The sequence below is a fragment of the Erinaceus europaeus genome, chromosome 2, assembly GCF_950295315.1.
Source record: "Erinaceus europaeus chromosome 2, mEriEur2.1, whole genome shotgun sequence".
Classification (NCBI taxonomy): domain Eukaryota; kingdom Metazoa; phylum Chordata; class Mammalia; order Eulipotyphla; family Erinaceidae; genus Erinaceus; species Erinaceus europaeus.
In genome coordinates, this window is record NC_080163.1 from 153,176,725 (window position 1) to 153,201,096 (window position 24,372).

At 43.5% G+C, this 24,372-nt stretch overlaps 1 protein-coding gene and 1 long non-coding RNA gene across 3 annotated transcripts in view; one reads left to right on the forward strand and one right to left on the reverse strand.

Moving 5' to 3' along the window:
- The window catches only part of GNAO1 (G protein subunit alpha o1), a 194,493-nt gene that overhangs the window by 96,078 nt on the left and 74,043 nt on the right, over window positions 1-24,372 (reverse strand). The window lies entirely within an intron of this gene.
- LOC132536986 (uncharacterized) overlaps window positions 12,125-24,372 on the forward strand; it is a 30,191-nt gene continuing 17,943 nt past the window's right edge. Inside the window, exons 1-2 of the long non-coding RNA XR_009548501.1 lie at window positions 12,125-12,227; window positions 12,358-12,473. This is a non-coding gene — a long non-coding RNA (uncharacterized LOC132536986). The remainder of the gene's footprint in view (window positions 12,228-12,357; window positions 12,474-24,372) is intronic.

Genomic DNA, 24,372 nt, shown 5'->3' on the forward strand with positions numbered 1-24,372 from the left:
GCACCTTTAAAGTATCAAATCTAGTCCTTGTATTTTCTTTTTTTTTTCAAAATATTTCACTTATTTATTATTGGATAGAGATAGAGAGAAATTGAGAGGCAGGGGGATACAGAGAAAGGGAAAGAGATAGAGACACCTGCAGCCCTGCTTCACCACTCGTGAAGCCTTCCCCCTGTAGGTAGGGACCAGGGGCTTGAATGCAATGTGTGCACTTAACCAGGTGTGCCACCACCTGGCCCCTGTCCCTGAATTTTCTCTACTTGTTCTCTCCAGAAAGAACAAGTAGAGCAATGGTTAGAGCTCTGGAGTCAAACAGGCTAGAGTCACCCCACCTTGATCCTGACAAAAGATTCTTTAAAAATTATTTTATTTATATATTTAATGACACACAAACACACACACAAATATGGGGGGGGGAGATATATATATAGAGAGAGACACACAGAGAGAGATAGAGAGAAGAGACCAGATCAAGCACTCTGGTTTATGATGGTGTTGGGGATTGAACCTGGGACTTCAGAGCCTCAGGCATAAAAGTCTTTCTTGCCTAACCATTCTACTATTATGCCCAGTCATAAAGGTTTAAGCTTCTTAGCCTTTGTTTCCTCACATGCTATTGTGAGGAACAAAGAGATAGTGTCTATCATACACATACAGAACGCATGTAATCACTGGCAGCTATTAGTAATAGCCTCACCCTTTACTCAAAATCCACCTAACATAATTCATTTTTTTATTTTTTAAAAATTTTTAAAAATATTTATTCCCTTTGTTGTAGTTATTATTGTTATTGATGTCGTCATTGTTGGATAGGACAGAGAAAAATGGAGAGAGGAGGGGAAGGCAGAGAGAGGGAGAGAAAGATAGACACCTGCAGACCTGTTTCACCGCCTGTGAAGCGACTCCCGTGGAGGTGGGAAGCCGGGGGCTCAAACAGGGATCCTTAAGCTGGCCCTTGCGCTTTGTACCACCTGCACTTAACCCGTTGTGCTACCGCCTGACTCCCAAAAGAATTTTTTTTAACTTGTGTTAGAAATGATGTAAACCTGGGTTTGAGGATTTGCTCCCTGTGTTAAATGATTTAACATGCATCATCTCATTCAATCTATAAAACAATCCTTGAAGATAAAAACTATTAAATTCTCTTTACAAATGAGGACACTTGAGATTAGGTTACCTGAGGCCTCACAGAGAGTGAGTGTCAACCCTGGCATCAGAGAACCTGTTAGTGACTGCCAGGCAGATGCTGAGTGACTGCCCTAGCTCCCTGTATCTAGGTGCCCAGGGAACCCAGGTATTCCATACACAAAATGAGCACCAGAAACTGTCTGCAACACCAGCTCAGGGAGTGGGGGCAAAGAAGTATTTAGCTTGGGGTTAAAGAGGCAGCCCAGTGGTCTTTCTCTTTCTCTTAAAGATTTATTTATTGAGGAGAGGGAGAAAGAAGACCAGAGCATTACTCTGGCATAGGCAATGCCAGGGATCAAACTCAGGACCTCACGTTTGAGAGTCTAATGCCTTTTCTACTGTGCTGCCACCTCCCTGTCTGTGGTGTCTGTACTCTTGTGACAGCTCAGTTCTAAATCCTTGGAGAAGACTAGGCCAATATTTGGACAGCAGGAGTGGAGATTCCTGGACACATAGTAACAGCCAGTGTTGTCTCTCCCTGTAGAAGCAACAAAGTGATCTTCATCTAGATAGTTGAGTGACAGTGTGTGGAACCAATTCCCAGAGACATCTTTTAGTCACTGGATCCAGCCATGCATAAGCTGAACCCTATTCCTACACTTTTAAGTAAGATAAGCCAAATGACTTTTTTTCTGCATAAAATGATTTGATTTGGGTGTATGTCATTTATAACCAGTAGGATTAAAACATGTTTTGTATTTTGATCAGAGTAATAAATAGAGACTATTTCTTAGCAAACAGATTCTGAGAAACAGAAATGACCCACCAGTGAGAATGACACCACCATTTTATGGGGTGCTGGGGACCAAATCTAGTGCCCCAAACATGCAAGGTATATGTTCTAACACTAGAGTGGCTACCTTTTCTAGTCCGACTGAGTGACTTGGTTATAAATGTTCTGCCTACCACAGAGATGCACAAGGTCTATCCCTCTCCAAGGCCTCGCTGGTGGAGGCAGGCATTTGAGGGAGGGAATCCATCAGATATCTCATGCCTGGAAAGCCAGGGTAGCACAAGGAGGCCAAGCTAAATGTTGCACTGCTGCCCACCTAAACTCAGGGACTCTGAGGGTTGCTCTAAACCACCAAGCGAAAGCGAACATAGGGAACAAACAAGGGCTGACTTTGCAGCTCTGAGTATTCAACTTTGGACAGGAGCCACTGGCTGGACTCTGAAAAATTGGCAAACCAGCTGAGGAAGGAGCTCTCAAATAGAAGTGGGAAGTGAGAGAGGGTGGCAATCTAACTCTCCTGAGCAGTTCTGAGCTTCAAGGGAAGAGGCAGACAGAGAGAGACCCCAAGCCTTCCTTGTCATCAGCTCCTCTCTTTGCTACCTTGAGATCTCTGCAGATGTCCAAGCGCAGACCCCCTTTATTTCTCTTCTGCCTCCCAGTGCAGGACTGTGCTCAGCTGCAGTGAGACTCCCCAGGCTCCATGGCCTTATATGGTCACAGAACCACAGCCTTGGGAGCTGGAGGGGGCTTTGGAGGATTGTCTGGCCCAGCAGCCATTCTCCTCCTCTGAATCACAGATGCCTCTGAGATTGTGATAAATTGCACCAACACATTCAGTTTTAGCCCCAATTTTTGGAAGCTTGTGAACTCACAGACCTTAAGTTGCTGAAACACAAGATTTTTTCACACCATCTCCTGGCTGGGTGACTAGCGTCCTCTCTTCTGCTCCTTACCACATCTTTCCTGGCACTGGACTATCTCTTCAGCCCCCACCACCATCTGACCAAGGACTCAAATGAAGGTGGATACTTCTAAAGCCAGACTGTAGCTGGGTGATAGGGCAACTTCCTACATGCCTGTGCTTCAGACTCTTCAACTTCCTTTGGTGATAGTAAGGGTCCTCACTGGGTGGTCAGGATCAAATCAGTCACCATATCTCAGCCCAGGAGGTGATGTGACTCAAGAGGGCAGAATACATGCCTTCCCTTGGGTTTAATCCCCAACATTCTATGGGAGCACCAAGACCAGGGTATATTCTATGGCTGGTGGGTGATGTTCTTGTGTCCCTCTCTCTAGCAACAAACAAACCAAACAAAAAACTGGGAGGTTGGGAATTAGCTTACTGAGGAGGGCACCTTCTTTGTCATGGGTGCTACCCAGGTTAAAGCCCTAGTACATCAATGGAAGAACTGGGGGAAGCTCTGGGGCTATGGTCTTCCTCCCTTCCCCTTCTGAAAAAGCTGGCCTTTAACAATGAAGCACTGGTATGGAAGTGCTTCATTGGATCAAAAAAAAATATATATTGGGCTTAGAAGCAATTACACAGCACTGCACATGTGCAAAGACCCTGCCACTGCACCAAAATACTGTGCGTGGGGTGAAGAGATAACATAAAAGCTATGCAAAATATTCTCATGCCTGAGGCTCCAAGGTCCCAAGTCCAATGCCTGGAACCTCCAATGCACCATCTTATGCCAGGGCTGAGCAGTGCTTTGGTAAAAAATAAATAAATAAAATAAAATAAAATAAAATATAAGACAATACAATTGTTAAAACATCATACCTATATGGAAAAGTGATTGACACAGTATGCACACAGTGGGCATTACTCTTATTATTGCTACATTCTGCAAGTGTGGCAGACACACAAGGCCCAAGTCATGTGTCTGTCCTCTTGAGGACAGGAAGTGACCTGGGTCCATGGAGCAGGAAGGTTGGGAAACCATGTGATGACCACTGTCTGCTGGGATGGGGAAGTAGGGGGTCACAACCTCAGCCACATAAGAGAAGATGGGGTGGGACAGGGAGAAGAAACATGCTCTGGTCTGGAACAGAGAATCTGCTCATTTCCCAAAGGGACATCACAGCAGGAGTAGGAGGTTGAAAGCTGCATTTCCTGACTTGGGGGCTGGCCCAAGATGCCATGAGGTGTGTTTCTGCATACAGCGAGGGTTTCACATGCTGACATTTCTGGCTGAGGGTAGTGCTCAGCACTTGACTTGTGTGACCACTGATGTTGGGGTGGGGTGGGGGGAATCTGGTCAGCATTGCAGATAAATCCCTGGAGCTAGAGCTGCTCCACATGGGTGGGAAAGGGCCACCGTACCTGCATTTTTAGTCAAACAGGAAGATGCAGTGAGTTAATAAGCCTCAAACTAGTAGTTAGGGACTCTATGGAACCTATCAGAACCTATGTTCCAGGTACTGGGAAAGATAGAAAAATGGAAACATTGGTTAGAATACAATGTTTATTTTTAAAGGCTCTACAGAAAAAGAAGTGTGGGAACTTGGGGCAGGAATCCCAAGATCAGATTCTTTTTTTTTTTAAATTTATTTATTTAAGAAAGGAGACATTAACAAAATCATAGGATGGGGGGTACAACTCCACACAATTCCCGCCACCCAATCTCCATATCCCATCCCCTCCCTATAGCTTTCCCATTCTCTATCTCTCTGGGAGCATGGACCCAGGGTTATTGTGGGTTGCAGAAGGTGGGAGGTCTGGCTTCTGTAATTGCTTCCCCGCTGAACATGGGCATTGACTGATCCATACTCCCAGTCTGCCTCTCTCTTTCCCTAGTAGGGTGAGTCTCTGGGGAAGCGGAGCTCCAGGATGCATTGGTCTTCAGTCCAGGGAAGCCTGGCCAGCATCCTGATGGCATCTGGAACCTTTGTGCTCTACCACTAGCCCTCCTCTCTGGCCCTTCATGTTTATTTTTAAAGGCTTTACAGAAAAAAGAAGTGTGGGAACTTGGGGCAGGAATCCCAAGATCAGATTCTTTTTTTTTTTTTTTATGAGAAAGATAGGAGGAGAAAGAACCAGACATCACTCTGGCATATGTGCTGCCGGGGATTGAACTTGGGACCTCATGCTTGGGAGTCCAAAGCTTTACCACTGCACTACCTGTATATGTGTAATATACAGAATTTTAATGAAAGTGTGTGTGTGTGTGTGTGTGTGTGTGTGTGTGTGTGTGTGTGTGTGTGTGTGTGTGAGATAAGCTGGTCGAAGGGGGAGGTGTGAAGAGAATAGGAAAGGTCGTGAAAGGATGATATGGGAGGACACTTAACAAGACAATCTCAATAACCACTTTGGGGTGGCAGTGTTCAATGATTTCTTTTACCATCTTTGTTTTATTTCTCTTAAAATTAGCCGTTTGTTATCTCAAAGAGTAATAACTCGTGCTCAATGGGAAACAGGGAAACTCGGGAATGGAAACTCGTGTTCAATGGGACATATTTATCATAGGGGCCCATTCTGTTCAGGTGAGAAGACTGGAGTAAATAAAGAGTGGTAAAGTCATTCATCAAGAGGACTCTCCTGACAAGCCTGGTATAACATCTGATCAGATGTCGAAGATTTTGAGGTCTTGGTTCTGCCCTACAAGGGCTCTCACTCTCTAGATGAGATGCTGTTGCTGAGACATCAACAGTGGCAATATGAAGTGACATCTGTCAAAGACCCACTGCAGGACGCATGTCTCAGACATGTGGGCTACCACCTAGCAGCCATTCTTTTCTTACCATGACAAGTTCTTTTCCTGACCTCCTTTGCAGCTAAGTAACCATGTGGTCCAGTTCAAATGAGTTAACAAGGAAGGGAAGTCACATAGAAAGACCTCTGAGAAAGGGTATTCCTTCATGATCCAGGGAGGTTTGTGAGAAGAGCTTTCCTGCCTCCTCTTATCTACTGCCTGCCATTCTCTGACTTTCTGCCTTTGTGGTTTTGTTAGGGATTAAGTACTGGAGTCACAGCAGCCATTTTATAACCATGAGGTTAATGCCATTACCCTGAGGGTAGCAAGCCAAGGAGTTCCCACTAATACTACTGAGCCGCCAAATCAGCCCTGGGGCTGTCTGATAACAGAACACATGCTCTTATCATAATGCCCCCTGGCCTGGACAGAGTACTGATCCCCTCTGGAGCTCACACTGAAATAGACATTCTCCAGCTGAGAAACTGTGACCAGAAGAGGGCTTGCTGGCAGAACAGGGGGCAAACTTCCCAGTGGCCTTCCCATTGTATTATAAGCTCCTAATCTTCCTTAAGGCTTTCTTGAGGTGGGCAGGTGCTGGGTAACACCAAGTGAATAACATCATTGCAAGACTGACCAGCTCCTCATGGGGTGCGAGCGCTTCCACACTACGATCATCATCTCTGGCATTATGCGATTCCACTGCAGAATACTGTGCCCCAGTATGGTTCCGTAGCCCCCATGTCCACTTGGTCGATTCCAAATTATATTCCTCCATGAGGATAATTTCTGGAACCATCTGTTCCACCCCGGTTCCATGGCTGCCAGTTCTTAGCAACATCGCCCCGCCAGATATTCGTCGGGATGCGGCATCATCCAAGTTCATTTCCCACGTCTACGCTTGACCGGTCCTGCCAATATGCACGGATATCTTCGCCCAACCTGTCCAACGCTTGACGTCTCGTCACCCAATCTGGTCCCCTATGCCTACACTGAACTTCTCTGTTCCAGTCTCTTGGAAACAGAGTTGGCAGTCAGCTGAGGTAAAGAACAAACACCTCATCACAGACCCCTGTAAGTGTCAACCCGGCTTTGACCTAGCACGTTATGATTGGGCCCTCCTCAATCGCTATCGAACAGGCCATGGCCAGTGCACTGCTATGTTCCATCGCTGGGGAGCCAGAGACGACCCGAACTGCCCCTGCGGCTACAGACTATGACCCACATAGTCAACGACTGCCAGCTCTCCAGATTCAAAGGAGGTCTCGAAACTTTACATCAGGCTCAACCTGACGCTGTTGACTGGCTACGGAAGAAGGGCAAACGCTAGAAGAAGAAGAAGTTGCTAAACAGAAGGATTCTTCTCCTGGTCCCTCCTTCTGCTCATTCTGTCTTCAAAGCTCTAGCTCTCAACAATCTGGGGACTTCTTTGACAGTATTCTGTAGAAGTCTTCATTTCCTAACTCACACTTCATATATTTTTGGGGTAGCTACCTGGGGGCTGGGGAACATAAATGACTAGACACGCATAATCCTTGACCTCATGGAGTGTGCACTCTAGTGGGCAGGACAGATGATGAAGAACTTTACAAACAGCTATATACATTAAAGCTAGAATAAGTATTGCAGAGAAGAAAAATACAACCTGGAAGAGAAGATAACCTAGAGTGTAGGTGTAGGGCCAATCTTCAGGAGGGAGCATCAGGATAGTGGCTGGACAGTCAGAGAGGGGATGTTCTGAAGGGGACATTTAGAGAGGGGGCTCCAGAAAGGGGAGTAGCATTTCCAGAGGTGCCACTGTGGAGAGCTGCTTCACCGTGTGGTCATTGTGTGTGCTCCAGAGCACCCAGCTGGCCCATTTAGCCCAGAAATATGTGCTAAGTGAACAGAAGACAGGGTATGAGCTGGCAGGTGAAACCAGAAGCCAGAGATCCCAGGAAAGCTTCTCTGGATGCAGTGCTGGTGTAGGCATGATGTTCCCTCCTGAGAAAGGTTTCCACTGAATCTCATGGAAAAGGGGCAAACAGCCAAGCAATTCAATGGGAAGGGGGTGGTGGTGGCAATGATTCAAGAACCAGCCAAGCTAAGGATACTGGCAGGAAACAGCAGACCAGCTTGAGCAAGGCACAGCAGAGGGAAGACGTGGGGGGTGGGGTGGGAGTAGGCTACTGAACCTCTTCACGCTACTCCTTGCTGGAGCCCTGGCAACTCTGTTCTTGTATTTCTTGTTACCTGATGAAGTCTTGTGCTCAGCAGGGTTAGAACTGTAAGAGACCTAGCCTCCTGCCTTGGTGAGGACTAAGTGGAATAGCCAACAGTGGGTACTGCATGGGCAGAGCCAGGCAGTGGGTGGGAGGTGAGTATTTCTAGGACTGAATAGCCCCAACACCCCCATAGGGCACTGTTGATTCATTCACTCATTCATTCCACAAATATACATGGAGTGCTTATTAGGAGGTAGGCACATGACTCCTATTCACTGCTAGTGTGGACGCTGGATGGGCTAGTTCTCAGCCTTCCTGGTCTCTCCTCTTTAAAGCATGGTTAGTGACTGTCTTCACAGGCCACCAGTGATAGTAATAAGCATTTAAGAGCTTGGCACCGTCTAGCCCAATAACTGCCAGTTGTTAGTGCTATTTAAACATCCAACAAGACCAGATCACTCACATCCCAGGTTATGGGTTGCCCTCCAACCCAAGGCAACAGATGGATGGGGTGTTGTTGGGCCAGAGGGTGTCCATGCTTTAAATGACTGGTTCACACACCACTGGCTCATAGAAGTAGTGTGTATATGTATTTCAAAGCAGTAATGATGGGACCTCGATTTCTGGATTCCCAGGGTTCCAAAAGAGGGGTAGCTCTGATACTGGAAGGCCCCAGATAGTGACTGTCTTTAGAGACCACCAGTGATAATAATAAGCACGGAGGGTCAACGTTTTACTCTTCTTCAGGCATAAAGTCTATCCCCTTGATTAGAAAAGTCTGAGGTATCTTCAAGACCTTGCCCCCTTCAGTCTCCGCCCAATGGTTTCTTCCTCCTCTCATTCACAGAACTAGCCACTACACAGGAAGTGCAGTTCCTACAGCACCCAAAAGACAGTAGTGACCAGACAGACATAGTCCCTGCCTCCAAAGGACTCACAGTCTAGGAGGGATAGACACAGAGAAGAAAGCAGTAAACAAGTAAATATTCTAGAGTGATAAACACCGAATAGGTAGAGAGATGGGGAGTGAGGAGTAAAGTCAGGAGCCAGGAAAGAAGGTGACACGTGAAGCTGAGGTTCGAATGATGAGAAGGAGTGGACCTTGCACATATGTGAAGAACATTATTCCAGTCACTGACAACATGCAAAGGTCCTGGGGCTTTTGTATATCAGGAGAATGGTGAGGTGCCAGTGGGGATGGAATGCTGTAACTGGGGGTGTGGGCAGGATAAGATCAGAGAGAGCAGCAGAATCATGAAGGCCCTAAGGCACCACCTATATTTTTATTACTACACATTAAAATAAACACCCACCATCATAAAACCCATTCATTCACCTGTGTAGTTCACCAAACCATCTTGATCATTCCTACCTGGTGATTCTGCTCTAAGTGTGGGACCCTTTTATTTTTATTATTTTTCTAATTAATCAAGTACTATTTTTATTGCCACCAGCATTACTATTGGGGTTTGGTACCTGTACAAAAAATCCACTGCTCTCAATCGCCAGGAGTTTAAATAGGGACCTGAACGTGGGTCTGCCACCACCTGGCCTGTGGGATCCTTTTACACAGCAGATTCTTCTCCTCTTTCCCTGATTTCTCCAGCTATTACTGAAAGGCTTGTTCTTAGAGAATCTACAGATTCCATCTAAGTCACACAGCTAATCAGAAAAAAAAAAAAAAAGGAAAAAAAGAAAAACCAACACCCAGAGGGAAGCTCTGTTCACATGTGAGTGTTTATTTACCTGGGTGCCCATGAGCCTTGTTTCCCTTGAAACAGAAGCATAGCCAGGCATCATCACTGGCTGCTTAGTGTCCCATAGCATCATCCGAGTGGGTGCCAAGTCATCCAACCAAACCCTTGATTGTGGATGTGAGTTTTTCCCAACTTTGAATTCAGCTGACTGACCACAGGCCTGTTTCTCCTAATAACAGCAGAATACTCAAAAACCTAGACAGAACAAACCAGAGGCTTGGCTATCTCTTCCTAGCCTTGTAGGTGGGGCTCATGGGAAAACTGTAAGCTAAGTGAGAAGAAAAGAAAAAGGACTCAATTAAAAAATCCAGTTTTTCAGAAGGATGAATATGGGTGATCTTACTCTCAGGCAGAAGTTGAAAAACAAATTCAGAAAAGAAAACACAAGTAGAACCTGAACTGGAATTGGCGTATTGCACCAAAGTAAAAGACTCTGGGGTGGGTGGGTGGGGAGAATACAGATCCAAGAAGGATGACAGAGGACCTAGTTGGGGTTGTATTGTTATATGGAAAACTGGGAAATGTTATGCATGTACAAACTATTGTATTTACTGTCGAATGTAAAACGTTAATTCCCCAGTAAAGAAATTTTTTAAAAATCCAGTTTTTAGTGGTAGTGTCAAGTTGCCTAGTATGAGAAATTTTCTTTTTTAAATGAGGTCCTTTAGTAATTAATACTATATCGAAAACTTGATATTAGATTACAGAACAGAGTAGAAAGTAGAAATTTGGAATATTCTATTCCAAAATCACAGTACCAGGCAAATCAATTCCCCAGGGGAATGAGTGGCACAAAAACAAGAGCTTCCTGTTGACAGTGACTTGCAGAAATCTGTTATAAAGATGCCATCTTTAATAAGGGGTAACTTGGGCCAGAAGCAAAGATATCAGCTGCCAATTGTCACCAGATGGAGCCAAGGGCAAGGCCGGCCAGGACTTGCTGTGATTCCAGCACAGAGGCTCTGCTGCCACTAGCCGGAAAATAAGGTGGACCTGTTCCTTGATTAAATACAGGGGGTAGGCTTTCTTTCTATGCGACTGTGGCACTTAGAGCACCACCTTCTGCAGCTCTGATCTTTTTTCCTTTTTGGTGTGGCTGGTCTGAGGCCTAGGACCTTAACTGGATCAGAGACATCATGCTTCAACCTTGGAGGCAGAAGGCCCAGGTTCTTACATAGCATTGCAACCCCAAGTGAAGTGGGTAGAAGGCCCCAGGGATTAAGGGTCTCCGGCCAGTCCTTCTTAGGTCAGCAACATTGGTCTTGACCTGAGGCTTTACCTTTGTGTCAGAGGAATCCTCCTGGGTAGTTTGGCCAGCCTCTAAAGATACCACTGGTTTTCTCACTCACCTTCTAATTTCAGTCAGTGGCCCTTCCCATGACACTGTTCACAGCTAATACTACCATTTACAGTGGCAGCCTACATCCCTGTTTTATTGTTTAGGAGAGCTGGAGACTGGTTTGGCTCTGCCACTTGGTTTTGCCACAGCGAACCTGGACAGGTTACTGGAACTCTGGACTCATTATCTGTGTGTATTGCCTCTCCGACTGGTCTGGTGTCTACTTTGGGCTCAGGCTGTGTCAGCTCCCTGTGGTTACTCTTCCTCCCATGGGTCACACAACTGCATAGTCATATCCATGTTTTAGCCAAATTTTGTCTTTTTTTGAGCTGTAACAGCTCACCAAACATGGATGCTTGTGGGGGCGGAGGGGAGATGAAGAATCAAAGGGATACTGGGAGGAAAAGATTGAGGCACTCTAAAATGGCGACCTACAGAAGTCACTGAATTCAGCTCTGTTCAAATGTCACCTCCTCAGACCACTCTGGCTGAAAGGGTGCCCTTACCTTTATCTATCCTACTTTATCCTCTTGCACAACACACAATGCCATCCAATTCATTCACCAGTAAGCACACTTTGTTTCTTCGCATAGCCATGAGCTCTGTGAGGGCAAGACCTTGTCTCCGAGCTCTGAGCAGTGCCTAGCACATGATGAGCAATCAGTAAATGTTGGTTGAATGTCTGAATAACCTCTTCAGCTCTAAACTGGCACTGCTACATAGCAGCCTTTCTGTAAAGGCGGATAGCCTTTCTTCTTCTTATATACATTTTTTTATGGCTCATATTTTTATGAGGGAGTGGTGTGGGCTGGGGAGACATGCCCGTTAATCTTGACCCACAATTTAAAGACAACCTGCCTGAGCTGAAAGATGACTCACACTATACCAGGTGGGAGGACTAGGATTTGATCCCCTGGCTACCAAATGGGAACACCATAAAATGGGGTGTTTATTTAGTTATCTATTTATTTGCCTCCTGGGCTTTTCTGGGGCTGTATGTCTGTGTGATTCTACCACTTTTGGCAGTGGGACCCTCCCTCCCCCACCCCAGATAAAAGGTAAGGAGATAAAAGAAGGAAAATCACCATAGCACCATTCCATTGCTCACAGAACTTAGCCTTTGCTGATGCTCCCATTTGGTGCCAGGGGCTTGGGTCCTCATGCATGGTGAAGGTTGGGCTCTACCAGCTGTGTCATCTTCTGGCCCCAGCAGGTATCTTTTGAATTATGGGCAGGAAGAACAGCCACCTCTACCCGAACCTCCATCTCTACCTTATACCCTGGCTGCTAATCCTACCTCTACACTGGAAGGTAAATCGTCTTCTCCCTCTAGCTCCCGAATCTGGAGTCCTTCTCCCTCTAGCTCCCGAATCTGGAGTCCTTTCCTTATGTTTATTCATTTTAAACATTTATTTAATGTAATTTATTTCACATGAAATAGAGCTTCACAGGAGAGAAAGGGAGAATGAGAACAAGAGAAGCCTGAGCACTACTCTGGCACATGTACACAGAGAGCCAACAAGGAGCCTCACACATGCAAGACCTGTGCTTTACCAGGTGAGAGATTTCCCTGACCACTCCTTTTCTTAGTGATATTAATTGGAATCTCTTCCTTCTTACTTAGAATGGGGTCATCCTTTATGACCCTAAAATTCTGGTTCTCTTAGATTTTTAAAAATATTTATTTATTTATTTTTGTTGCCTTATTGTTGTAGTTATTGTTGTTACTGATGTCATTGTTGGATAGGACAGAGAGAAATGAAGAGAGGCGGGGAAGACAGAGAAGGGGAGAGAAAGATAGACACCTACAGACCTGCTTCACCACCTGTGAAGTGACTCCCCTGCAGGTGGGGAGCTGGGGGCTCGAACTGGGATTCTTATGCCAGTCCTTGCGCTTTGCACCACATGCACTTAACCCGCTGCACTACCGCCTGACTCCGTCTCTTAGATTTTCTAAGGGTAAGGATACACAGTCACCTTATGTTGCCCACTCTAAGCACACTTCTAAGGAAATCTGAAGTTGTTCTTTGAAATTCAACTGTTAAATTCCTTGGTTACATTGTCAAGACAAGACGGAGAGCTTTATGGCTTTTGCACCCTTTTTACACTGCCTTATGCAAGGACATGAGCTTTCATTAAACACACTAAAAGCCTCTAAGTAAGGCAAATTGGTTCAATGTCGATTTTACTGCTTAAATCTAAGTAACATTTCTGGTTTCCCATCTGTCTGATTAGGGCAGCTGCTAGATTGCCCTTTCTTCTCCGACTGACATAATGAAATGAAATATTCTTATTAGTACATTATGTCTGACATATGAACAATATTATACACTAGGGACCAGTTTGCAGCTTTCTTATTATATCTGGTGGAGAATACATGAGTGAAGCTGCAGAGTTTTCTCATCTTGTTCAATCACCGGGACAGGACGGGGGGAGTGTGTGAAAACAAATCCTCCTGCCTTTCCGTCTACAGTGTGCTTGCTTTTTATGATGTTCCCTGCTTGTCAGACCTGGATGTCTTCTTATGAACCACAGGAAAGAAAAGAGACACCTAGAGCCTTCTGTCTCTGGCAGACAACGCCCAGACAAGATGGTCGCCAGCCTGAGCTACCTAAATGCCTCCTTTTTTGACTCCAGCTAAGGAGCCCAGCCAACAGGGCTCTATCAGCTAAGCAGCTCAGGCGAGATGCTGACAGTCTGTGGGAGGCTCCCCTGGGTTCCTCTTGGCTCCCTCACAATTCACTGTGGGGTGCAGTGGTGACTCATGGTAGAATATATCTAGAAGCAGGGATGAGCATTGTAAATGGCAGATGAGGATTATAGTGGACATCTGCTGTTTTTGCTTGCCTAGCTTCTATTCTCCCTTCCTTTGGAGGGCCATCCTCATTCCCACATTGGGTAATTTCTATCTCTAGCCTACCTCCCAAGGTTAAGTGTCTTAACCACCCCTAGCCAGTAAGTGTAGCCATGCCTGAAGCCTGGGCTACACAGTTGCATGAGCCAAGGTGTTACCTTCTGTGTGTCAATCACTTTAAGGAAGCTTTCTATTCTTAGTAACTAGGGCTTTTGAGGACATCTGTGATGCTGTACAGTTCTGTGGACTGGCCACACCCATGCAGGGAAGCATCCACTTCAATCCAAACTTATAGTGGATAAGTCAGGAGGGAGCTCACTTTCCTCTGCTTTATTATTATTATTATTTAAACCAGAGCACTACTGAGTTCTAGTATGTGGTGGTACTGGAGATGGATCAAACCCACGGCCTCTTAAATGCAAGTCCTGTGTGCTACTGCTTTCCTATCATCTGGGTCCTTATTTTCTTTTAAAGGTATTTCAGGGACCAGTTGCTCCCAAGTTTCCAACACACCATCAACTTCACTCCCCTTGTTTCTCTTCTAACTATATACCTGGGCAGCCTGGAAGGTACTTTTCATGGGCTCTTGGTTTTCCCCTTTCTATTCTTTTTAAAAGAGGACTTCCTTTTCTTAGCCATGTTACCATATGATTAGGCAGGGAAAGAAACTGAAACACTACCACCAACATTAGGAGACAAAGGGGCATGAAAAGAACCCCCTCCCATTTTCTGGTTCAGTTGCTTGGTACAAATGCAGGGGACAGCTTTAAATTTTGCCACAGAGCCTCCCAAGATTATCCTGATGATGGATCTTTCTAGGTGAAAAAACAAACAAACAAAAAAACCCAGAAAGTGCTCTTCTTAACTCCTCACCAAGAAGACAAAAGGTACAGATCACCTGAAAGAGTTCCTTGGGGAAATCATATTTCTCATACCCTCTTTGGCAACCATTTACAGCAAGGTTTGCCAAAAGCAAGTCCAAAACTACACTTCTTTCTATGGTAATTCATGCCTCCCCGAATGTCAACAGTAGAAAACAGTTGTCATGCCAACTCCAGAAGGCCATGCTTGCACTCCAGAGGGCCCCTGGACTTCTGATTAGACCAGGAGTCACATTCTTCTGGTTTTCTCTGTATCACCCCTCTGTTAGGTCTTTGAAAGAGAGTGAGGGACCATTTTAGGTGAGAGCATATCTGGCCAGACCAAGTGCAATACAGTCAGAGAGACATGTGGCCCAGGTTGTCCTCCTTCTCTGGAGGTGGATGTGGCCTAGAAATGATGCCAATCTCTGTGTGGCGGATGGGAATAGCTCAGCTGTGGCCTCTTGGGTTCCGTGCTCCAGTCTTTCTCAAGCAGGTGGAAGCTCCTCATTAATAACCAGGTTGTTATGGTCATAAACCCCGCCCCCCCCCCCAAAAAAAGTCCACTTTGTGTGGGCTTCCACACTGATTTCCTCTCTAGGGATGCTTGGGATGGGGTGGAGTGCTCTGACTCTCGAGGGCAGAGGCATCCACTGGGCTGTAAGTATAACAGGTCCTGCTGAGAGCCCAGCTGTGCATGCAGTGGAAGCTGGGCTCAGTTCCTGATTCTATTACTCATTGGTGAGGCCAACAGGAGAGTAATGGTGCCTGGTTCCTCACCACAGTTTCTGAGTCTCTACTGGGAGGCGATCTACTTCTGCTTGAGCAGCTAGCAGTTGAGGGATTTTGAATATAACAGTGTAAAATTGACTCATATTGAAGAAAAGTGGCCCAGGGAGGATGGGCTTCTTAAGCTATCCTTGGGTTCTGACTATATGATTAGACTCCCTTCATTAGGATTTCAGGTGAAGATAAATAAACAAACAAATTTTTAAAAATGCCCATTTTCCAAGACTTTTTTAGTCCACGCTGCTTAGCCACACCTGGAGTCATGAGCAGTAGGTTCAGGGAAGAATGATGTTGGCAACAGCAGTTGAAATTCCACAGGTACCGGTGCCATGCTCAGTATTTGACAATGTTTGTGCATTTAATTCTCCTTATAATCCTTGAGCTTTACCTCACAGCATGCAGCCTAAAGCTATGTGTTAGTGCTTGCTAACAAGGAAACTGGTTAACAGAACTTAATGAGTTTTTCCAAGATCTGCCAAGAGCTCAGACTCCTAACCATTCTAAAGACAGCCTCTGTACCACAATTTCTGAGCGATACCAAGGACCTCAAGCACATTCAAAGGAAGAGAAGGTCAGTGAGGAACAAGACTTCTGAATGGACAGGGGAAAGTATTTGCACATTAAGAAGGGCTTATATTGCTTCACTGACCTCTTAACCATAAATCCTTAAACCTCTTGAAACAGTTTCCAAGCGTCACAGCTTAGTTCTTAGTTGTCATCAAGTACAACCATGCCCTGCATAGCATGCACAACACTGTATCTGCTCCACTCATCACACTGCTTGCTATACTCTAGTTCCTCTTTTTCTTTTTTAATGCAGTACCAAGGAATGAATTCAGGATCTCATGTATGTAGGATACCACTGAGTCACCTCCCAATTTTTATCCTATATTTTAAGAGAGAGAGGGATAGGGGCAGGAGGAGATATACATATACATATACATATACATATACATATACATATACATATACATATACATATATATATATATATCAGAATACTGGTCCATACTCATGGAGTTCCTTTAGTGCTGTCCATGGTACTTCTGTGTGGTGCCCAGGATCAAACCCAGGATCTCATGGATGGTAAGGCAGGTATTTCATCTGCTGAGTTATGAACCAGGTCCCTTCCCCAAATCTTTAGGATGTGTCTCAGCTTTCTCATTGGACTGAAAGCCTCTGGAAGACAGAATCCAACTCAGATTCCTCTTTGTGCCCAAGTGTATGGATGCTGAAGGAGTGAACATTGAATGAATGCATGAAGTATGTCCTGGGAGATTTCTGACACTACAATGTGCACCACCACATTCATTTATGCTTATTGCCACCACAGTCAGCTGTGGAGAGAACTGTTTCCCTGTTTGCTATGCTTTGAGCTCCAGTAGGCATGCTTAATACAATGATGTGGGTGTAGTAGCATCGAGGCACTAGGAAGGATGTGAGAAGAGGTAAAGAAACACACATTTCTGACCTTAGATGAGGACACAAATGAGCCTCCCAAGATTGGAATTCAATTCAATAAACACTTCCCCAATACCTACTAAACACAAGGCATGACTTTTGTCTCTGTGTAGATCTTGCTTTCCCACAAAGAGGTGAAATTACTGTATGAGGGAGACTGATGGTGTACTTTGTCCAGTTTTGATGTGTGGCTCCAGTTCCTGATAGGCTGTGCCAGTAGTGCTGTCCATGCCCACTGGAACCAGGTCCCCCCTCTTGCCACTGGCTCCAGCATTCTTGCCTTGTTGACATTCACTGATCACAACTCGTCCCTGGGGCTCTTCTGCTGGCTGTGCAAGAATGTGTAAGCAAATATTCTGCTTTCCCTTGTGGGGTCTGCTTTTACAAATCTTAGAGGAGCATCTGAAGCCAAACGTATGCCTGATGGTATTTTTTACAAAAATACGGTGCTGAGCACAGCAGTGGACCTTGACAACCATGGCCATGTCCATAGTAAAATGAGAAACACCAGCAGGTATCCTCTGTCCAACCTGACTAAAGCTTCACCCTACCCTGCTCTCACTTACAAGCCACAGCCCTCTACTCATGCACTGCTCCCAAAGGCCCCTCGGTCTTGTGATGGGGAGGGGATACTATCAGCCGTGAGTGTGGTAGGGAAAGTAGCACCAGATAGAGGACCTCAGGAAGTGTGGAGACATGATGCTGAACAGCAAGCCCCAGTACTTCAAGGAGAGTACCCTTGCTATTATCTTCAGGAATCAACTGAAGGTGGTAAAGCTGAGTGGAGTTATTTGCATGGAATCTGGCACCGTGCTTTTCACAGCTGCATACAGGCAAAGGGCTTTTTCTCATCTTAACAATTCTGTGTATTAGCTACCTCATTTAATCCTCACAACACATCTTGGGTATAAGTAGCATGGTTATGCCTATTTTACAGATAAGCTCTGGGAGGCCAAAGGAGGCTAACCAACTATTTGGTCAGTGTCTCCAAGCTTAAGTAGCAGAAATGGGAACCGAAGCAGGGTGCCTTTCACAACCCCCATGTCAACAATTCTAGTAGTGATCCCACATAAACAGGGGTGGGGGCGTGGCTGGATATGAGAAACCGAGTGATTGGCTAGCTCATTGTCTCAGAGTGCTGGCCACCTGCAACCTGCATTTGGGGCAAAAAAGAGATGTGTTTTCTTTATTTATTATTTAATGGAAGTAGACATGTATAGATCAAAAGCATTCTCACCAAAAATACTGATTTTTGGCTTCTCTTGTGAAAAGAAGGCGGGAGGGACACACACACACACATACACTGATTTGCCTTCCTGGGTGGGACCTGAGTTTGGCTACCTGCAGTGGCCTTCCCATAGTCCACAGGCTCCACCAGTGTCACTTTGCTCTACTGCTTGCTGGTCTGATGGCATGGTGTCTCCTTCAAAGAACTAGCTAGTAGCAGTAGCCATGTGTTCCTGGTGGAATAAACATTTCCATAGTGGTAGGGGAGGAAAAGTGCGAAAAAATCATGGCAGATTCTTTTTGTCATCCTGACAAATATGAGCAGCAGCCAGGAATCTGACAGGCCCAATGAATCTGGAACATGTAGTATGAGCTGTATCGAAACTTGTGAAATGGCTTCAGCTTGCTGCCATGTTTTCAAACAGTCTTGTTGGAGAATGCTGCACACTCCAAGGATCCAACAAGATGCACAGCCAACCAGTAGACTCTGAACAGCTGGGAGTTTGGCCACAGTCCATGTTTGCACTTAAGTGAGGATTGGTCTGACACATGGAACACTAATGAAAGTCATGTGGTTTGGCTTTGACTACTAAGAACTGGCCTAAGGGTGATGGGAAGCAAACCTCTTGAGTTAAGTCAATGGAAAAGCAGTTATCCAGCAAGTGGGGAAGGTAACAGTGTACTGGATGGCAATAAGAAAGAAGCCAATCTTTATAAACTCTGGAGTACCACAGGGCTCAGACCGTGGACTGCCTACTCAACATCTCCATTTAAACATGTACTAGGAATTGCAGACTAAATAGGTCCCTCATTGGGGTCAGGGGGGTAGCTCAGCAATAAATCACAAAGCTCTGAATGTTTAACACCTTGGGATCAATCCCCAGTACCACATAAAAACAAACAATAGACCACGTACAATTTAAAAAAATAAAAATGCTCTTCTCCCTTTCTCCTCATAATTTAAAAAAGATGTCCCTCACTAAACTACTGAATTTCTCCTCAAACCCACTTTCTTTCTCAGCCCTCTTTCAGTCTATCTGTAGCCAAATACTACTGCATGACACCTGCTCCCATTTTTGTTAAAAGGGAGACTTATAATAAGTGTTAAAGAGGTGTTAATGACATAGTAACACTGAACTCAAGGATTTCTATTTGTCATAATCAGGAGAAGTGAGTAATAATTAGAAAAAAATTTCCCTGCTATGGTATTCAATGTTATTGAATGCTGTGTCCTTGTTACTACTGCAGGCCATCTTGGTGGCCAACATGCACTGCTAGGGATCCTGGAACATACGATTTTGGCATCTAGTCGGTGCAGTGTCTAATTTGACTCAAGAAGAGAATAGGGAAGGATTGTGTGGGCATGTTAGGGTCCTGGGGTGCCAGTGAAAACCTGGCCAGAATAAGGGGGAAGAAGAGATTATCTAGTCTGTGTTGATCTACCAGCAACTGAGAGAGGATGATAGGAAATTTGGAGCACATAATAATCTGAAAGAGATTATCACCTGCCCATCCCAAATCAGAGGACTTTTGAATACTTTGGGCAGATGAGGATATACCTGGGAGATAAAACTGAGAAACCGTGTGGGGATCTCTTCCTTTTTTTTTTTTCATTAAAAAAATTTTAAAAAATATTTATTTATTTTCCCTTTTGTTGTCCTTGTTGTTTAACATTGTTGTGGTTATTGATGTTGTTGTTGTTGGATAGGACAGAGAGAAATGGAGAGAGGAGGGGAAGACAGAGAGGGGGAGAGAAAGACAGACACCTGCAGACATGCTTCACCGCTTGTGATCCTTAAGCTGGTCCTTGTGCTTGGATCTCTTCCTTTTATTTGAATACCAGGTTCAGAGAGCTCTGAAGCAAAAATAAAAAGCTGAAAATAATGGGAAAAGCATGACCAAGAGAGATCTATGTGAATTTGGGGAGAAAGAAGTCTGAAACTGATTTTGCCTGTCTCCCAAGGCCTTCCTAGTTCCCAAGACTCTAAGATGAAGCTGGAAAAAGTGATTTGCATCTCCACTGGCTCTATGGCTAAAGGGGAACAGGGAGACTAGGGGGAAAGTGTTCAAGAGACATACTGGTGGTGCGTTTACCTTAACACCAGCGGTACAGAGGGGGAGGGCAGTCTCTCTCCTACCAACTCTGCCTCTCCAGTGGAATGCTGCCATTCTGGACCTCACTAAGAAGAGACATCAAGAAAGATTCAACACTCACAATATGCTTCAGCAGAAGATCAGAGCAGACAGCACTCAGGCCTGGTGAAGTAGAACTGCTCCATGAAGCAAATCAAACCAAGAATCATGGGGGCTCTAAAGCAATTCAAGGAAGACATACACGATGTTCTGTATTTTAGTAGAGTCATCCCAGCCATAATAGATGAGTCCTGATTCATATGTGGAAGACCAAATAGAAAACTGTCTCTAAGGATTGAGAAAATTATAAAGAGAGTCCATGAAAGAAAAAAAAAAAAAAGACCTGAAGGACAGATACAAGGAGAACTAGGGGGATATTGGAAGTTCTACATGAAGAAAAAGAAACTAATGGAAGACAACTACAATTAAATAACAGAATAAAATTGCTCTGCACTGAAAAAAGATGACTCAGCAGACTTAAAAGGCTCACAAAGTTCTACAAAGGATGGTAAGAAAAGACAAGCTATCCTGGTAAAAGTAATTCTCAACTTAAAGATGAGCAGAAAAATGTTAGAAGTGTCCAGTGAGAAAGAATATATTACTTATAAGGGTAAAAACCAGACATTGGAATTCTCATCTCTAGGCTTAGAGTATCTACAAATGACTCAGAAAAATGACACTGCCCCCAGTCCCAATACTTTGTCTCTTATCTTTCAGAATGAAAGATATGTGCAGATATTCAAGAATTCATAGAGCTTATCATACACACAAGCCACCTATAGAGACTACTTAAAGCAACAAACAACAAATGTACCAGAACAGAGAGGGAGTGGAGGGTGAACAGACTGGGAAACCCTGGAAGGTACAGAAACTTGAATACACACTTTTTCCCTCCCCCTTTTTCTAAACCTGAGGGAAAGTGGTATTTCCGGTGACTTCATCCCTGTGAGAATGGGAGTGCTAAATAAAGAATCTGCAAAAGAATGGCATATGACATGGGAAATGCCAACAGCCAAAACCAAGCAATATTAAGATTTTCTAAAAGTCAGGAATTAAAGAGAGGGAGAGAATGAAAGTATTTCAAGGAGTCATCTTAAGAAGGGGAGAGGGAAATCATACTTAAAAGTCTCAATCAGGGGCCAGGCGGTGGCACACTTGGTTAAGTGCGCACATTACAGTGCGTAAGGATCCAGGTTTAAGCCCCTGGTCCCCACCTGCAGGGGGAAAGCTTCACAAGTAGTGAAGCAGGGCTGCAGGTGTCTCCCTGTCTCTCTCTTATCTTCCCCTCTCAATTTTTCTCTGTCTCTATACAATAATAAATAAATAAAAAAACATTAAAAAATGGTCTCGCTCACTGAAGTAGGGAGGAACATGGAAGGAACACAGAGCAGCTTGGAGGGAAAAACAGTTAAAATGTGCTATCTTGTTTTCAAATGATAGTAAGCAATAAGCAATGATTGTGAAATAAAGGGAAAAGAATATAACCTTTAATATTGGAAAAGTGGAGAAATTCCTTAGTGATATGGGGGGAAAATGAAATGCAAAGCAACTACTTCAAACTAGCACACACAAAACAAAAACATGGTAATCATGATAAGAGGAAATTAAAAACATGTCAGTAGATGGAAGAAATAAAATAAGCATATCACTTAAAGGACTAAATTTCTTGTGAAAAGACAGATGTCCTATTGGTTTAAAAATTAAAACTCACATTATGATGTAGTCTGTTAAAAAAAAAAACTAACAAACAAAATGTATATAGAAATGTTGGAAACAAATCCAAGGGCAAATTGATGGCAGGCAAATGCAAACCGAAGCAACTTTCGTAGGAACATACAAATTAAGTTAAGAGAGAATTTTAGTTGAAATATACTGCACATAACAAAGATATCTGTACTAATAAGAGAAGCACTTAGAAACCTTCAGAAACTATTTTAATTTAACAGAGAAACTAAATAAACTACCTATTAAAAATGAAAATACACAGAAATTTAGTGTGAAACTTCAAGAGTCTTGATTTTCACAATCTATTTCAGAAATGGACAAAATCTGTGGATAATAATTAAGATAACAGAGAAAATGAACAACATAATTTGAATTCCTAGAAATATGCAGGACCTTACATTCTTTGCATAGTAATAGACAGTGGACTATTTTTAGGGATCTGGATTATTTACTGACCATGTGTTGAGTTGCAGAGATAAAAAAACTTAACAGTTTTTTTGCAAGGAGTGCCAGGATATATCTAGTCATACAAAACAATTAGGAATTATCAATAAAAAAGGAGTGAAAAATGATTGTCAGAAATTAAGAATCCTACTCCCGGGAAAATTGAGAGTAAAGAAAAAAATCAAAAGGGAAATTTCAAAGTATCTAGAAAGCAGTAAAGAGAACATTTCATACCAATTTCCAAGAGAGAGCAAAAGTCACGCTCAGTGGAAATTCAAAGCCTCTATGATTAAAGGAGAAGTGAAGAAAATTAAAGGAAGTTGGCCTCTTTTCTAAAAAAAAAAAAAATGCAAAATGAGCAAATCAAAAGAAACTACAATTATCAATTAATAAAAGCTGAAATTAATAAGATTAAAAGATAGCAGAAAAATGTAAAGAAAGTTAAACTGTATGTGGCTGATTAAGAGAAAAAGATCAAATGTACAGAAATCAGAGGTGAGAGAGTCTGCCATAGCTACAAAAAAAGATGAGCAAAATCATAAAACAGCACAATCAGTGAGTTTCATCCATTAAATAACAGAAAATGCCAACACTATCTAAGGATTCAAGGCCACACTTAAAGATGGAGCATTCCCCCTTATTGATGCTATGGAACCATCACAATTCCTGAAACTTGAAAAAATAAGTCAAGAATTACAAACCGGGGGCTGGGCGGTAGCGCAGCCGGGTAAGTGCACGTGGCGCAAAACGCAAGGACCAGCGTAAGGATCCTGGTTCGAACCCCTGGCTCCCCACCTGCAGGGGAGTCGCTTCACAAGCGGTGAAGCAGGTCTGCAGGTGTCTATCTTTCTCTCCCCCTCTCTGTCTTCCCTTCCTCTCTAAATTTCTCTCTGTCCTACCCAACAACAACAACAACAATGATAGTAACAACACCACCAAGAAACAACAAGGACAACAGAAGGGAAAAAATAGCCTCCAGGAGCAGTGGATTCATAGTGTAGGAACCAAACCCCAGCAATAACCCTGAAGGAAAAAAAAAAAAAGAATTACAAACCACTCTAACTTATCCAAAAAAATGTAAAAATAGCATTTTTGCCATAAAATCAAATTTAACTGAGTACCAATAGAAAAGAAAAACATGCCAGAATTGAACTTGTTTGATCCAAGAGTGCAAAACCATTTGATGGCGTACTCTATGATCACAGAAAAGAATCACCTTTTAGTAGCTGCTGAAAAGGGAGTTGGTAAGCTTTAGAACATTTCTAGTCAAAAACTAGAAATAGAAGAGCTAATTACTTGCACAAAATAAAATGTTTGCTAAAAAAGAAAAAAAAAATCCCAACAGCAACTGTGACAGTCTAAAATCATTTCAATGAAAACCTAGAACTAGAAAAGGATGACAGTACTCATCCTGATAGCTTATCACGATCTATATTACTACTATCAAATGTAAGCACGAAAATGACATCGCCACTGAAATACAACATCACATGAAAATGGCATCATGAGAACTAAAATAAACTTTGATATCTAGAAAAACCGATGAGATTATTACTACAAGAAAAGTCTACTATAATTAATAAAAGAATTTGATAAGGCAGTGGAATCTGGGATAACTGTTTAAAATGTACATTTCCCAATCAATAAACATCTCAAAAAGGAAACGAAGAAAATGGTCTATCCACAACAGTGATAGAACTATAAATATTTTGAGATATGTTTTACAAGAAATTTATAGGACCTACATGAAGAAAATTAAAAATCTTACCAATCATCAGTTCCGTTCCTAGCTATCTACCCCAAAGACATGTGCAATTTGTTCACCAAAAACCATGGACATGAAAAAAGAAAAGAAAAGAAAAATAAAAGCAAACCAGATTTGGAAAAAATATATGTATATATTCTTAACGTGGGGCATTTAATATTATATTGGGTTGTAGGAAAAGTCATAGTGCATTTTTGC